Source organism: Stegodyphus dumicola, chromosome 7 (assembly GCF_044657685.1).
Source record: "Stegodyphus dumicola isolate Sdum_Otavi_A_Nest chromosome 7, ASM4465768v1".
Lineage (NCBI taxonomy): Eukaryota > Metazoa > Arthropoda > Arachnida > Araneae > Eresidae > Stegodyphus > Stegodyphus dumicola.
In genome coordinates, this window is record NC_140774.1 from 86289416 (window position 1) to 86305425 (window position 16010).

The window sequence follows — 16010 nt, forward strand, 5'->3', positions numbered from 1 at the left end:
ATTTATCAATCGATGGAATATTGTTTTCGCTTTTATTATCGTATCTTTACAGATATTTTCATTTGTTTAATTTACTAAAGATCTAGTCTTTTTCGCTTGTATATGAAAAGCTCTAAACGTGTTCTAATACTACATCCAGGACTTAATTTCTAAACTTAGAAGTGCTGGGATTCTATACAATGCTGGCAATCACGGGAACGAAAAATAAGTAAATAAAATAATAGGTAAAGTAATAAATAATGAAAAATTAAATAAAATATAAATAGATGAAAATATTAATAAATTAAGTTAATAAAATTTAAGTAAATAATGGATTAAAATATTCCAAAAATTAAATGAAAAGGAATCGATTAATAATAAATTAACATAAATTCAAAAATATTAAGTCAAATAATTAAGAAAATGAAAGGTAAGTTCATAATAATAAGACATGATACAGAGAATGAAAGATAGGTTTTTCTTTTTCTTTCTTTCTCCCCCCCCCCAAATGGCCGGAAACATACTTTTCATGCATTTATTGAGAAAAGCCTAACCAATCAGTTGTATAGTTGTCTCATCTCCGACAACGTTACACAGAGTACGTCACTAGGAATGGTCTAATATTACGCTCGCGAGAAGGCGTGAAAGCGCATAAATAACTAATCCTTACAATAGGATTCAAACCCTTACCTTATCATTCAGGCTAGCAGGCAGCCTCCTCTAGCCACTTTGCAGTCTAGGCTGACGATAAAATAAATAGAAATATTTTCAGAGGGAAAACAAAAATGCATCAGTGGAAAGAAAAACAGTTTTCTTCGTACTTTTATTTTGGCTTCTAATCCATATCAACACATTTTGACCAAATGAATATAGCGCATAAAAATTTATTTTCGAATTCGTATTCCTCAACTGATGAAGTTTTCCCACGCATTTTGGTCTTCCCATTGGAAACTCAGTCGCTTTTTCTGTTTATAATACCAATAACAGTTTTACAAACTGCTAAATAAAATATGGCATTAATATTTTCCGTTAACAGTATTCTCCGTGATTATTATAATTCATGTGTACAAAGGAGATCTGATTTGAAGCTCCAGTGCGCTGTGGCTAGAATTCTGATTTTACTCAATTTAGAAGCACGGATCTGAACATAGGCTGAATTCAAATCTTGATTTGAGCGAAATTTTTCATTTCTTAAAATAGGCACTCATATCACACTGCACTCGTTAATATCATAACTACAAATGATCATGGCAAAAGAAAACCATTCTTTAGCATCATAAACCATTAATTACTTAACTAGTCTTCTTGCATTATGAAGTATATCTCGTATTTTCACCTTTATATTTACCGCACATGCCCGTTAAGTTTTATCCCTTTAAAATAACTTTTATTTTTCAGAGCATGATCAAAATTGAAAGATCGATTGAATTAAGCCCTTTAAAAGCCCCTCCGTTTCATTTTCAGCTAGGCTTCAAATTTCTATAAAACGATGATTTACTTATAATATTACAGGTTTGACGCATTATGTGAAATTTTGAACGAAGCCAGGAAATAAGAATAATCTATAAAATAAGCCAACTTTAATTAAACAACTTAAGTGTAAATTTCCAAGCAAGAAAACTTAGCTTTGCGTTATACTATCCTTTTAAACGTAATACAAAAACGGGCTAAATTCAGTGCTGAAGAAATAACTACTTTCTACATGAATGCTGGGCTGAGACGGCATGAAATTGGGGAAAAACTGATGAACTACCTCACGCTGCAGAAGAAAAAGAGGGATAAAATTTTCCCTTTGCCCTCACGAATAGCATTATATCATTTAACGATACTGGCATACAGATGACATGCAGAGGCAGAATGAGAGAAGACACAACAACGCGCAACTCGTTGTGTTTCGAATTTCTAATTTTAAATAAGATCAATGACGCAATGCAAAACATTTAAAGTAATTAATAAGGAGTTTACTATGGGAATGAGTTTAAAAATAATAATTCTTTTTACACACGTAAAAAGGGGTACACATGTCTAATAATTCTTTTTACACATGTCTCACGGCATGCGTGCGGGAAGTGTTTAAAGAAAGATTTTATTCCGGCAAAAATAATAAGTGGCTCTGGAGACATGTTATATTTATTATACAAGTGCTGCAAATGTTAAAAAAAGTATTAGTCGAATAAATAATAAATTTAATGCATTTTAAATTATATCAGTTAAATGCATTAAATATAGAAATTAAGATTTATATTGTCAAAAAATGCATTCATCGTTGCTTTAAAATATTCAGCTTGTTAGGTAATTACCACCGATAAACTGATACAGATAATGCCATATGTTAGTATAATGTGATAATTATGAAATGATTAAATACGAAAGATTAATAAATTATTTTAATGTTTTACAGAAGAGAAGTCCTCTAATGCGAATGGCTTTCCGCTGAGCTAGATGGAAGTTACATTAAAGGCCTTATGTTTCACACTGGTAAGTAGCATAGATGATTCATGTGTGGTATTTGTATATAAATTTATATGCATATGGTATTTTGAATTCCCTCTAATCCGTTGCAGGTAGCGAGGGTCAGGTGTAATTATTAGCAGAGTGATTCCTGTGTAAAGCGTTTCGTTTTTCTGTGTGTGAAAGATGGCAAGATACCGCCTTAAGAATGTACTCATTATTACAAAGAAGAATATTCACTATGTATGCGTACTTTTTATTGTTGGGAGGGGGGAGGATCACGGTTCATAATTCTGTATTGGAATTATAATGTAATGGTTTTGAAAATATCCTTCCTGATGCTTTCAAAAATTGAATCGCCCACCAGCGGCCGAGCGGTAAAGTCGCTGAACACTGGTAGTTCGGTCCGAGGTTCGAATCCCGCGAACGGGCTGGCTGCATGGGCGTTTTCGTGGTTTTCCCCATGTGTAACGTGTATACGAGCCAGTTTCCCTTAGAAAGTCCTCCACGAAGGCATCCCTCCCCTTAGGCAGATAGCCCTCGAGGCTTTGCCATAATCCCACACACACACGCACACACACACACAACAACTGAATCCGCGTGTAATATGCTATTTCTGATTTCAAAAAATAAGGAGTGTTGGTTATTTCTGAAAGGGCTTAATTTTTTGTGGTAAAATGATAAAAAAAAGCATTATTCAAATATTTTTGTATAATTTCTTTGTAAAACTGTAAACAAATAAGTAAAATTTTCAGATCCTACATGAAAGTTTAAGCTACTCATTTTTTTATAATTTTCATACTTCTTCTAATATAATGTCTTATTTTGTTTTCAAATTTACGCAAACTTATAAATGAATTATTAATATTCCTGTTGTTTATTGTACTGGTCGCTTCTGCGGCCACCTAGAACAGTTATTACGAAAAAAAATGATTTCAATGAGTGCAACTAGCGTAATTTCACGAAAAATACTTCATATTTCTAATTAAAAATCTCATGATTTAAATGCATTTTATTTCAAGCAATCAAATAAAAAAGTAGAAAAAAATATTCTTAAGAACTTCATTTACTTCTTAGTTTGTTATTCTACAGCAGACAGATTAAATTTGAAAATTAAATAGCTTACATTTTATTGAACGACAATAGGCTGGCGTGTGGAAGAGAAAGGTCGTATTTTATTTCAGACAGTGGCAAGACATTGCTTTTAAATACTCATTTTGTTGATTATAATTGAAAAATATTCATTTGGTCCTCGCCATTGCGAATGAAGGTTCATAGTTGTACTGCTCCCGAGCGAAAATGGCTATAACTCCGGGTTCCTGGATGTAGGAGCTCGTTAATGGACTTATTCGTAAAAATCTAAAACCAGAGGCTCTGCTACGTATCTCATATACTGTAGATGTGATATTTCGGGAGAAAATTACATTATCTAATCGACTTCGCTTTACCTGCAAAATATTATTTTTTGATCGTGCATTGAAGTTAAGTAATGTATGTGACTATGATGCTGCAACTGAAGCTCGGTCTCTCATACAGGAGGCCTTTGACTACTTTGAAAATACACTGAAACACATTAGTGGACTTCCCTCTTACATAATTAAATATTTTATAGATCAGGTGATACAACAAGACCAAGTTCAAGACTAATGTCAACACATTAAGAGGTAGGTGTGAAACATTTTTGTCTGGGATTAACCACCCTAAAGCATGTTCATTACACAATCGTACTAAATATTTTCCTTGTTTACTCATCCAAAATGATTGGTTGTTTACAAAAGAAGAAATTAGTAATACGGATACTCAGGATCCTTATGCAGAATTTAATGTAAAACACGTATAAAAATAGGACCTACTTTAGACGAAATCATATATCCGCGAAAGGTTGCTAACATGCCTAAGACTGCTTCTCCTCTCGAAATACCTACCAGTAATAAACTTATTTAAGTTAGGCAATGTAGAAACCTTGGTTATTGCTACTAAATATGCGGAAAACAGAAAATGTAATATCCTTCCCGCTAAAAGAATACTATCTCACATATTCTCATCCAAACTCAGTAGATCATCGTAATATTCTTTACAAAAATGGAAATAATATTAAGCTAAATTTATTGGTAAATTCAACTGAGATGCTCTAAAAATTATTCCTGAAACAATAAATGGAATCACTAGCTACCTAAATTACATTTCATTTGAACACTACATTGTTGAGCACAAATATGATAGGCCTAAGAAAATAGTAATCAAAGGATTACCAATAAACTGTTTTGTCGACAAAATTGCTCCTGAACTCTCTTCACTAAATTAAAGTTGTACGATAACGAAATTTTAGTCTTCCCTCTCCATCTTCCAAGCTCAGTTGGAAATCACGAGAATGTTAAAGAAATCTACAAAATTGACAGTATGCTACATTTGGTTGTCGAAATTGTTCAAAACTAAAATCTTTATACCGCAGTGCAATAACTGCCAAAATATGGCCATTCCTAAAACAATTGCAGGCTCCAACCTCGTTGTATCAAGTGCGAACAACCGCATCTTTCGAATAAATGTGAATTGAAACATATACAGTATATAAACTTTACAGCTGTAACTGCAGAGTAAACCATATTAGTTCTCATCGTGGGTGTGGCTAATAGCAGTGGATAATATCCAGCACTATTAGCCATTGCCTGCAAAGCAATTTTTACTATTTTTTTAATTCTTTTATAAAAAATTTTAAAATATTTTAAAAAAATAAATTAGATAATATTTATTTTTTAAAAAATAAATAAATTAAAAATTTTTTTTTAATTTTAAAAAAATAAACATTTCAAAATTTAAAATTTTTAAAAATGTTTTAAATATTAGTTAATTATGAATTTGTAAATTGGAATTTATTTAGAATTCACATTGCAATTCTTTTACTTTATAGGCTTTCTTAATTTTAATTTGAAACATAATAATTTTAAAAGTACTCCCCTTTAATTATAATTATATATAGAGAGAGAGAGTGAGATACGTTCGTAAATGCGTGTATATATATCCTTCATTATTTAATAATAGAGATTACTCTGAGACTAAAGTTAGCCGCATACTGAAGCATCATTTAATGGTATTAAGGGAGATTTCCTTGAAGAACAATAATTGAAATAAATATGCATCTAAAAATAAAATCACAGGAAGTACAAATTTTTACGACCAGAACTTTTGGAAGTTTATGAAAAAGCAAGTGGCTTGACTGTCTACATAAATCTATCAAAGCTGCTTTCGTATTATATGTACAGAAAATTGAGACTATTAAAATTTCCAAGACACTTTGTCTAAATTTTAAAAAAAATTTTAGCGAAAAAGTTTCAATTGTCTGTTTCGGCGAAACGCGTAATGGGGTTAGCTTGATTCGACGTTCAAATAAATGAAATTTCCCTTGAAAAGCCTGTTTGGAAGTCGAATTGGGCTAATTTACCATTTTCCGCTTACTTTTTAACTTTTTCTGTTTTTTAATTTTTTTAATGTTTTACATGTCTAATGATTTGATTTTCATGTGTATTAATTTTTTGAAAACGTGTTAAACCTTTTGGAGCAGCAGCTCTTGGTAACTTTTAGGCGAGCTTACTACAATTTATATATATATATATATTGTCAATAAATAATTCATTCCCTTTTATTTCTTTAAATGATTAAAAAATCCTCCTATTGACCTCAGCATTATGAAAATAAATAGCAGATAAATTAATTATTGCATAAACCAAACTAACAGATGTTAAACAAACACAAAGCTTCACGACTGGATATGAAAAAACTGTGATGCTTAGAAAGTGAAACGGGGGAAAAGGTTAACGTAATAACGCTATTCTCTTCGTACTCGTAATATTTCACTATCATCCGCTGTACTCCCAAAACTCCAGTATTTATAATACAACAATTCATTTATTGTCATATTCACGAAACCTTTCGTAAAGAATGCCGCCAATTCATTTTAATGGGGAGTGGACGTTCCTTTTAAATCGAAGGACGCAGGCTGCCTAGGCATTTGTAACTGCAGTCTGTATATGCAAGAAAAGTATATAAAATGCTTCGGTGCGAAAATCATCATGCCAAGATGATTGGAAATGAAAAGGATTAAATCTTAGATTTCTTTTTTTGTTTTTCTTTGTTTTTTAAAATCAAAATTTATACGCACTTGAAAAAAAAACTATAATCCTTAGGATAGTGAAATATTCAAAGAAATTAAGGATTAAGGATAAATAAGAACAACAATGATATGGAAAAAAAATGTAATGCTTAAAGGAAAATTAATTGAATTGAACAATTGCTAGAATAAGATTGACGCTCCAGAAAAACTTCGGTAGTAAACAATAACACTGAAGAAAGGAATTATTTTTCTTCTGAAATTTCCTTCATAGAGATATTATGTGATAATTTTACCTTTTCGCATTACGAAATGCTTACGCAGATAAGTTGCAATAGACAAAATAATAGGGGTACTATTTATGCATAAAAACACCATGTTTGAGATATAACAATTTCTGGCCTGTCCGGCAATTATTTGTTTGTTCAATAAAATACGGCAAAGCACACAGAAAAGATAACTGGGATGAATAATTAATTTAAATTATTCTCATCACCTAATTTTAATGTAATTTAATTATAGATATGATAACTGATAAAATATCAAAACTAAGATTATACCTCTGTAATTCGATATTAATGCAGAATTAAGTATGTCCTGCTTAAAATCTTCAATGTATACTTCACAGAAATTATCTGTTTGAATAATAATTCAATGTTTTTCCATTTAAAAAACATAACGGTTTTTTTATCTAAGTCACATGTTTTCTAAAAATTTATTACTTTCTGATCCAAGTCGCTCTTAAATTATTCAAATCACGTAAGTCCCGATTATCAATCTCAGTCACGTATATGATTTAAAAATTTATTCTCCGTCGATCTTAAGTCACACATGGTTTCGCAAACGCCAGTTGGGTAGTTAAAGGTGACAAGATGAATACGTTCAAAAAGTGGCTGGATTGGGTAATTACTTATATGCAGGGTTTTCCCTTATCTTAATTCTGGATACCTTTGTTAGCCCTCCGGAATTATTTTTTAACCGTCATTTTGCTTTCACATTGTCTTTAAAAACCATGCCATCAACTTCAGCCAACTGATCGACCACGTCATGCATGTCAGATAAGAGTCGTGTCACCCGCCCCCCGAACTCTAATTTGCCTCCACTAAACAAAGGACTTCGAAAAGTTGAAGAGATTTTGCGATGTACGACATAGGTCATATTATTTGATTCCAAACTGAAAATGGCATCAAATCTGGTGTTTACTGCAGTCTTTTGAGGTCACTCACGCTGTTGCTAAGCTGTTAAAATTTATAATCTCGTTTTGTCTTATAGTACGAATTCAAAAAAGTTTCTTAACTGTTATTTATTGCCATGCTAAATGTTATATAAGAAATACTGAAGACGTTAACTTTCCATAGAATAAGACACGGAGCCAGGAAACGGAAATTCTTCTTCCTTATCATCATTTAAATAAATTACCTACGAAAGAAATTTTTCTGCGCATTTTGAGAATATTCTGGTTTTTTACTAGTCTGGAAAAGGAGAAAGTCCGTTAGCGGCAGAGCGCGAAAGTTGCTGAACATTCGTTGTTTAACATGGGTTCGATTCCAGGCGAACAGACTGGCTATATAGGCGTTTTCATGGTTTTTCCTATGTATAACTTGGATATAAGATAGTTAGACAGTTATAAATACATTCATAGAGACATCCTCTTCGATAGCTTTCGTGGGCTTTGCCATAATAAACCAAACCAAACCAATGAAAGAGAAAAAATAAAATGTGTAATTGAACATCCTTGAGCTGAAACTGAAGGTAACACAAGAAAGTTTTTAAGCCTTTACATTTGGACTAAAATGTACCAAGAATTCTACTTCAAAAAAGCACATAATAAACTTAATAGACAAATTATTGCAAAAATTAGTTCAATTAATAAGAAATGCTGAATTGCAGTTAAAATCAAGAAATGAAAATTTTTGATTGTGTGTTTTAGAAAAATAATACGTATAGTGGTATATAATTATATTATACTGAATTATATGGCAAGTATTTATTTCAAAATGATAATTGAAAATGATAGTTTTTTACATCTCTTGCTTCGAAATTACCTTATGTCTCTACAAACAGTGTAGCAAAAATAGCATTTTAAAGAAGTTAACTTTCGGTTTCTCAAGTAAAATATGCTAAATTTTTAAAAGGCTAGAATAAAAAAGTAAATATAGAATACCTCAATTTTCCTAATTTAGATTTAAAATGAAAAATTTGACACAACTCACTTTCATCTTATTTCAAATAAAAACAAATCTTTTTTCGATACAAATTTTAACTTTCTTATTTTTAAATATCTATAAAAGTAAGCATACATTTCCTTGTGAGACGAATTAAATGATTATAAAATCGCAGCTGTTCAGATCACTTCGCATTTGAAACGAGGTTTGAGCATGACATACATGTTTTGGAAATAATATTTATATACAGAAATAATTTGTACAGTCATCTTATCCAGATAAAATATAAAAATAAATAAACGTCTTTCGATAAAAGTTAAACTTATCAAAATTTCATGTTAAAGAAATTCGATTAAAAAAATAAATATTATTTTTCAGTCATTCAGCCAGACTTTCGAAAATTTCGAATTATTAAAGTTCTACTATATTTACCGAACCTAGAATTTTCTATTTTCTAGGCGCTTAAAAAAAACGGATGAATTAGGGGGAGAACGAAATTTAAGGTCTAGACATCGTAAAAAGCAACAGTTGCAGGCCTTGATGGCCCTTACACTATCCTTAGATTATAGCCACATCCATAACATCTTTTTTTTTCTTTAATTAAATGGCAATGAACACATGCATTTATTGCCTGTGCTTTAATTATTTATTAATCAACGTATTTTTAATTAATTAGACGACGATTAGCTACATGTAGAGATGGAATTTTTTCCTATTCCAAACGCTCTCCATAAAAGATGCAACGAGCTGTCTCCCAGATTGCAGCATTTTAAAGTTTTTAGATCTCTTTTCACTAGATTTCTTTTAATATAGTATGCTGAGGTGAAACTTGTATAGCAATGAAATACATGGAATCCAACAAGTGAAGCAAAACATCCCATCTGCAACTACAACTGACATTGTCATTAACACTCAGTTCTGCTCAAAGTCCACAAACTCAGAGCACCGTGCTACCAGGAAAAAAAAAAAAAAAAAAATGTTTTTCCCTTGCATCATTTATTCTGATACCATATACTGAATTATACTCAAGGTATAAACTGCCAGGATAATATTTGCCGTACTTCTTCTATAAAAGGTTATTCATAAGCGTGCGAATCATTTTAAAAATTCGTAATCATTAATTCACCCAACCGATACTGAATTTTTTACACTGAGATAAACGTTATGGATTATAATTAAAGTTATAATTAAATGGAAATTAAACGGATGGTTATAATTAAAGTTACTCTGTTAAGACCTACGTACAGCCCGTTCTGGTTGACCGATTTCGTTGAAACTTGGTATATGAATCACGAGGGAAAAAAAATTTGATAAGAAAAAATAGTTCAGATTTCGACCACTAGATGACAAGGGGTCGCATGGAGAATAAAAAACATAAATCGGAAACATAAAACTCTATTTAATCACAGAATGTGTTCACTGTGTATTCCATTTGCGTCAATCACACGTCCAAAGCGTTTTCAACAGCAATCAAGGGTTTCTCGATCAATCGCAGCAACATGACATGTTATGCTTGCTTCCAATTCAGGCATAACCCGTGTGCTTCCACGGGCACGATCTTTCAAGAATCCTCCAGCCAGAAATCACAGGGCTTCAAGTCCGGAGAACAAAAAGGCCAAACAATTGAAAAACTTTAGTGTTTTTTTTTTTTTTTTTTTAAATCAGAAAACTTCTTGAAATTACACAGACATCTCCAAAGTGGGCACTAAGCAGTGCCTTCTGAGGCCCGGCAATGTTAGTTCATATATCATCTTGCATGATTACAGTAATCTGTAATCTCTAAACATTCTCGTTCTTATAAGGCGGGAATGACTTGCTGCTGAAGAAGTTCTCAATAATGGGCACCTATGATGAAACACTTTTGCGGGTCTTGAGGAGTGTCCGCAAAGAAAATGAGACTAAAAATGAAATCAACAGTAAATCCACACCATACAGTAATGTAATCGGGGTATAGAGACTGTTCATGCACAACATTAGGATTTGCAGTACCCCATATGCAATAGTTTTGAGTATTAATTGCTCCATCCAATGTAAAATGTGACTCGTGTGGCAAATGATAATGTGGCAAAATGTTCTAAGGCAATGCATTGTCAACGGCTATTCTGGCCAAAAGAAGGAGGCTAGCAAACTTAGATCTTGTATGGATGCCATATTACAATGGATTGCAGAACCTTTCTTACTGCCGACCAAGGGAGACAAATCAAGTGACACTTGTCAAACAGTATTGAGAACTTGACGCTTTTTCGACCAAGGCAAGAGCAGTTTCTTTTACAGTTTCCGCTTTAAATCCATTTCCGTCCTTTTCTTCGCAGCGCACACAACTCCTCAGTCTCTTCAAATTTAGTAAATCTCCACCTCTATATAAGCCCTTTTTCTCAGCCTTTCAAGCGTCGGTTTTCTCGCGATGCAGTTGAAAATTTATTACCGTTCTGATAAAAAAACATGCTCGGTAAAGCTTCACTTTTTTTCTTTAAAAGTATGGTGAAGACAAACTTTCTGTGTGTTCGCTTACGCTATAATGGTGGTGCACGACTAGGAGAATTTACTTGACAAACTGAAAAGCTAGCTGACGCTACAGTTGCAAAAAAAATACAGATGGTTACTTTTTTCAACACGATTATGTCCGGTTCTTTACCACGAAATCATTACTAAAACTATATGCAAGTATTTCACTCAAAATTTGCCATTAAAAAAAGAAAGACCATTTGAGAGAATATTTCAATTTAAACTCGCCACCAAAGTGGATAGAACACAAAAGGCGAGGAATTAACTCATAAATTTAATGGCCAACTCAACCTCCAGTTTAATACTATGTGACATTTTATTGCAAACGTTTTCAAAGATATTTATTGCTCTGTGCTCCTACTTCCAACTAATCTCCAGGAATGTGATAGAAAACAACTGAAAATTACATTAATTTGTTTGAAATAAACATATTCAGCCCGTGGCTCTCATAGATCACTGATGCGGCCTACAGAATTTAGCCGAAACATGCAGCCCTGCATGCAACAACGAAAGGTTGAGAGCATGCAGCGTTGAATTTAAAAAGGAGAATTAATTTAATAGTTTTTTTAACAGGATACTGATAGTTTATTTAAACAAACTGAATAAGCTTTTTTAAGGTCAAAGCTATCTAATAAATGACGTTTCAAAGAATGAGGGGATTCGAAATCAAACTGAAATTATAACAATTAATGACAATTCTTACATTAAGAGTAGAAATTTAGTTCCTTCAGACACTCTGTCTGGACGAAGTCATATAGGTAGCCCAAAATATGTAGTATTGATTTATATTTTATCAAAAAATTTGATTGAAATAGATTTATAGGTTTAGACAGCAATTGCTACTTTTTTTAATTAACAGCGGCCTTATCTGAGAACATAATAGATGATATGTGCGGAACTGCAATTCAGAAAATTTATAAAAGTGGAGTTTTATATAAACTGCGTTTACCTAACGAAACCTGTCTATTTCACAAACACTCATGTTCAAGATTTCTTTTCTTAAAAGTATGTGTAATTGAAAGTAAATATTTATCATACGAAGGACGCAAAAAATAAAATTAGAATAAAAGTTTAAAGCGAACATTTGAAAATATCCTTCATAATCGCTAACAAACTAGGTATATAAATGGAGTGGTTCCCCAAACACAAGTTTTAATGTTCACATTAAAAATGCTGTATAATAATAATGTAATGCTTTTCCTAATTAATATATTTTGTATTAAATAGTGAACGTAATTGTGTAAAACGCTACAGTAATATGCATTATGCTGTGGTCGTTAATAAATATATATTCGGCCCTTGCCATATTTTTTTGGGCGCTGTCTTTGGCACTTCTTTGTTGGGCCCCGCAGGGCATTAACTCAAATAAGTTGGACAGCCTTGGTTTAGAGCTTCAAAACAAAGCTATTCTCTTTCGTCCCAAACAATTATCTTCTCCTCTCCTAATTGTCCTCATTTTTAACAAAATTTATTTCGTTGAAGTTAACAATTGTAATCCTAATGCGAGGTTTTTAAAACATAATTCATAATTTGGCAACCTGTTGACAGAACAACCTCATTGATAACTATGCAGAAATCTATCACATCGCAGAAAGATAACGAAACGTAAAGAACAGTTAAAAAATTGTGTTGTAATTCTGCGCGATTAGAATACTTATCAGTGAATTTTACGTAAATAAAAGTAACCAGATTGAAGAATTATTTTTCAAGGTCCATGTTAATGAATTGTACTCCATAGTTTTACATTTGCTATGCATTAATCACTGGCTTTTGATAAGTCAAAACGTTTTTAATAGTCCCCGTTTTTAAGTCATGTTACCGATTGCTACGACATCCCTGTAAAAGCGCGAACTTCAGATGGAGAATTAATTATATCTCATTATTATGCATTCCCTTTTGCCATCTGATAAGATCTGCGTTGGTTAATGGGATGCTTCTCGATGCATTACATTTGCTATCAATCTGCATGATGTTTTTTGCAGAAGAATGTGTGAGAAACTGACTTGGCTTGTGGAATACCTCATTTTTTAAAAGATACGTGGATGTCTTTATGTAAGTTGATGATGTTTAGAATTTTATATCTAAAGTCGTGTTAGCAGGAAACAGCGGTTTACCTTGGAAGATTATTTTCATTATTATTGTTATTATTATTACTTAAATTCTTTTGAAGCAGCAGTTGATTATGATAGAGAAAAGGGAGAAAATGAAGAAAGTAAAATGGAATTTAGAAACAACATGAATTTTATTTTTGCGTACATTTAAAAATTATGCAATCATGAAAATATTTATACATACCATTTTATCATGCGTAAAATTATTAATTTTTGAGCACTGCAATTAAGGAATAAATGGTTTTCACCAAAGTGAGCTAAGAAAAATTAAGGCCTCTTCCCTTAAAACATAATACATTAGACACAAAAGCAAGGCCCACCAGCGGCCGAGCGGTAAAGCCGCTGAACACTGGTAGTTCGGTCCGAGGTTCGAATCCCGCGAACGGGCTGGCTGCATGAGTGTTTTCGTGGTTTTCCTCATGTGTAGCGTGTATACGAGCCAGTTCCTCTTAGAAAGTCCTCCACGAAGGCATCCCTCTTAGGCAGATAGCCCTCGAGGCTTTGCCGTAATTAAATAACCTAACCTAACCTAACCACAAAAGCAAACCAAAAACTCAGATGATGAGTTTGTCCTTCGTTTAAAAAATGCAATGGTATCATCAAAATATCAAATCTGACTTTTGCAACATAGAATGCAACGATATTCAACAGTAAAACTTACCAACATAAAAATACATAGCATCAGCAAGCAAAACCAAATAAATAAAGTTTACGTTCATAAAAATGCATAGCGTTAACAAATAAAACCTCGTAAGATTCTGTAAAACATTGTTTGTACTACAACAGCAAAAAGGATTAGGAATTTTAATATCCTCACCATTACGCGTACACAGTATTATCGTATGCTTTAGTAATAAGCTCCGTTAATCTTTGCTTGCCAGAATGAAGACTTTTCTTCTTACTATCACAATAAATGGACATGCCGACATATAACGATTTATGTCTGCCTCTTCCTTTATTTTTCCACATTTGCACAGTATATTCACATTACAAAAACGATCGACACACTGTGAAAAATTTCATATCTTGTTATATCCTGAGACAAATAAAAATCTGACCATCAGATTCAGGCACTTGCGTTAACGCCTCATTCACATCCCTTCTTATATCTCCATCATTCCATTCTTCTTGCCAATCTAAATTCTTTTATAAGCAAACTTCTGGTAACTGTCTAAGAAAAGGGAAAGGTTAATAATGATATTGTTCAAGAAACTGAAGATTTAGCAAATGACTCGAACATATTATTACCATGGATGCCAGATTGATAAAGTATCCAGAATATTTTATATATGTCTTTTCCGGTATCAATGAAAAATTATGTTTATGGTCTGAAATATTGTCATTCGGTTTTTATAAGATACTAAAGCTTAATTTGTACGCAAAAATATATATACGCATACATAATACTATCATATTATAAGCTGTTTTTTTTTCCTCCCTCCTGTCCGCGTGCTTTCGTAAGCCCTATTAAACATATAAAAATACGGATGGGGGGGCGTAACGTTCTTTGCTCCATTGAATAGATTTCCGTATACAGAAAAATTAAACAGTATTCGAATTGTTGTAATCAGCTAGAAAGAAAACATGATCTTTCCCTTTTATTATCTCACAGAAAGAGATCGGATGAATTGTCTTAATCTCTTAGTCATTAATGAAGCGAATAAAGAACATTACAATCTCATACATAATATATCTCACCATAACAGGTGAGACAGGTGATGCAGATTAAACGTAATAACAAATATCTATTTGTGACTGTGTAAGGTTAGCCCCTCCCTCCTTAACATGTGCCTTCTTGGTGTAAGGATGCATGCCAGGCTGAAAATCAGGCGATCCTGAGTTCGAATCCCGGCGAGGATATTGCTCATTTTTCACATCTCCTGTTTCAAAATAATTTTATAAAATATCTCTACAACTGGCACCCGAATTAAAAGAGGGTGGTCAATAATTCCTCACCGCCGGTACTTGGCAACTTAATTCCCTTCCCTTCAGTTGCCCTTAAGAGGGGCAGAATGCAATTTATTTCTCCCTCTTTACAGCATGCCTTCGTGGTGTAATTATAAGCGCGTCCGGCTGGCTAGTGTTACATCCGGGTTTGAATTCCGGGAAGGGCAATGCACATTTATCATGTTTTCTGTTTTGATAAACCTTATGACTCTATAATGTTTAGAAAATAAAGCTCATATTTTATCATCAGCACGATTTTCTTTAAATATCTTTTATTTCATTAGCATTTCATTGATACGGTTTCATTAGCAAATCCTCACTTCGGGGAAGAAGATTTTTACTTATACTTTGCTTATTAGAAACATACTCATTTAAATCTTTCATTGAAGTCTGATTAAAGAAATTCTAAATAAAATGTAAAGATGCAATAAGATTATTATTATTATTATTATTTAGAGAGAGAGGGATAACGGTACTTCATTAATATCTTTAATAAAGATTTTATTTTCATTATTAGACTTTTACTTGTTTCATATTTTAAAAAAATTATTAATTCTAGCATCTTCTTCCATCAGTACCATGGTCCTAAATTCTACGTCGGAATGTTTGTCAGAAGAATATTTTAAATACTAGCAACTAAAAAAAGTCCTGTCGTGGGTGTCTAGTCCCTATTTTTCAGTGAAAGAAGAAGCATACTTCCTCTTCATCTTAAGCTTAGAAACGAAGCACTTCCTGAAACACGTAAAC

The 16010-nt window shown here is 32.5% G+C and overlaps 1 protein-coding gene across 4 annotated transcripts in view; it reads right to left on the reverse strand.

The window, feature by feature from the left end:
* LOC118198163 (BMP-binding endothelial regulator protein-like) overlaps positions 1 to 16010 on the reverse strand; it is a 256469-nt gene that overhangs the window by 210914 nt on the left and 29545 nt on the right. The gene's annotated exons all lie outside the window — the stretch shown is intronic.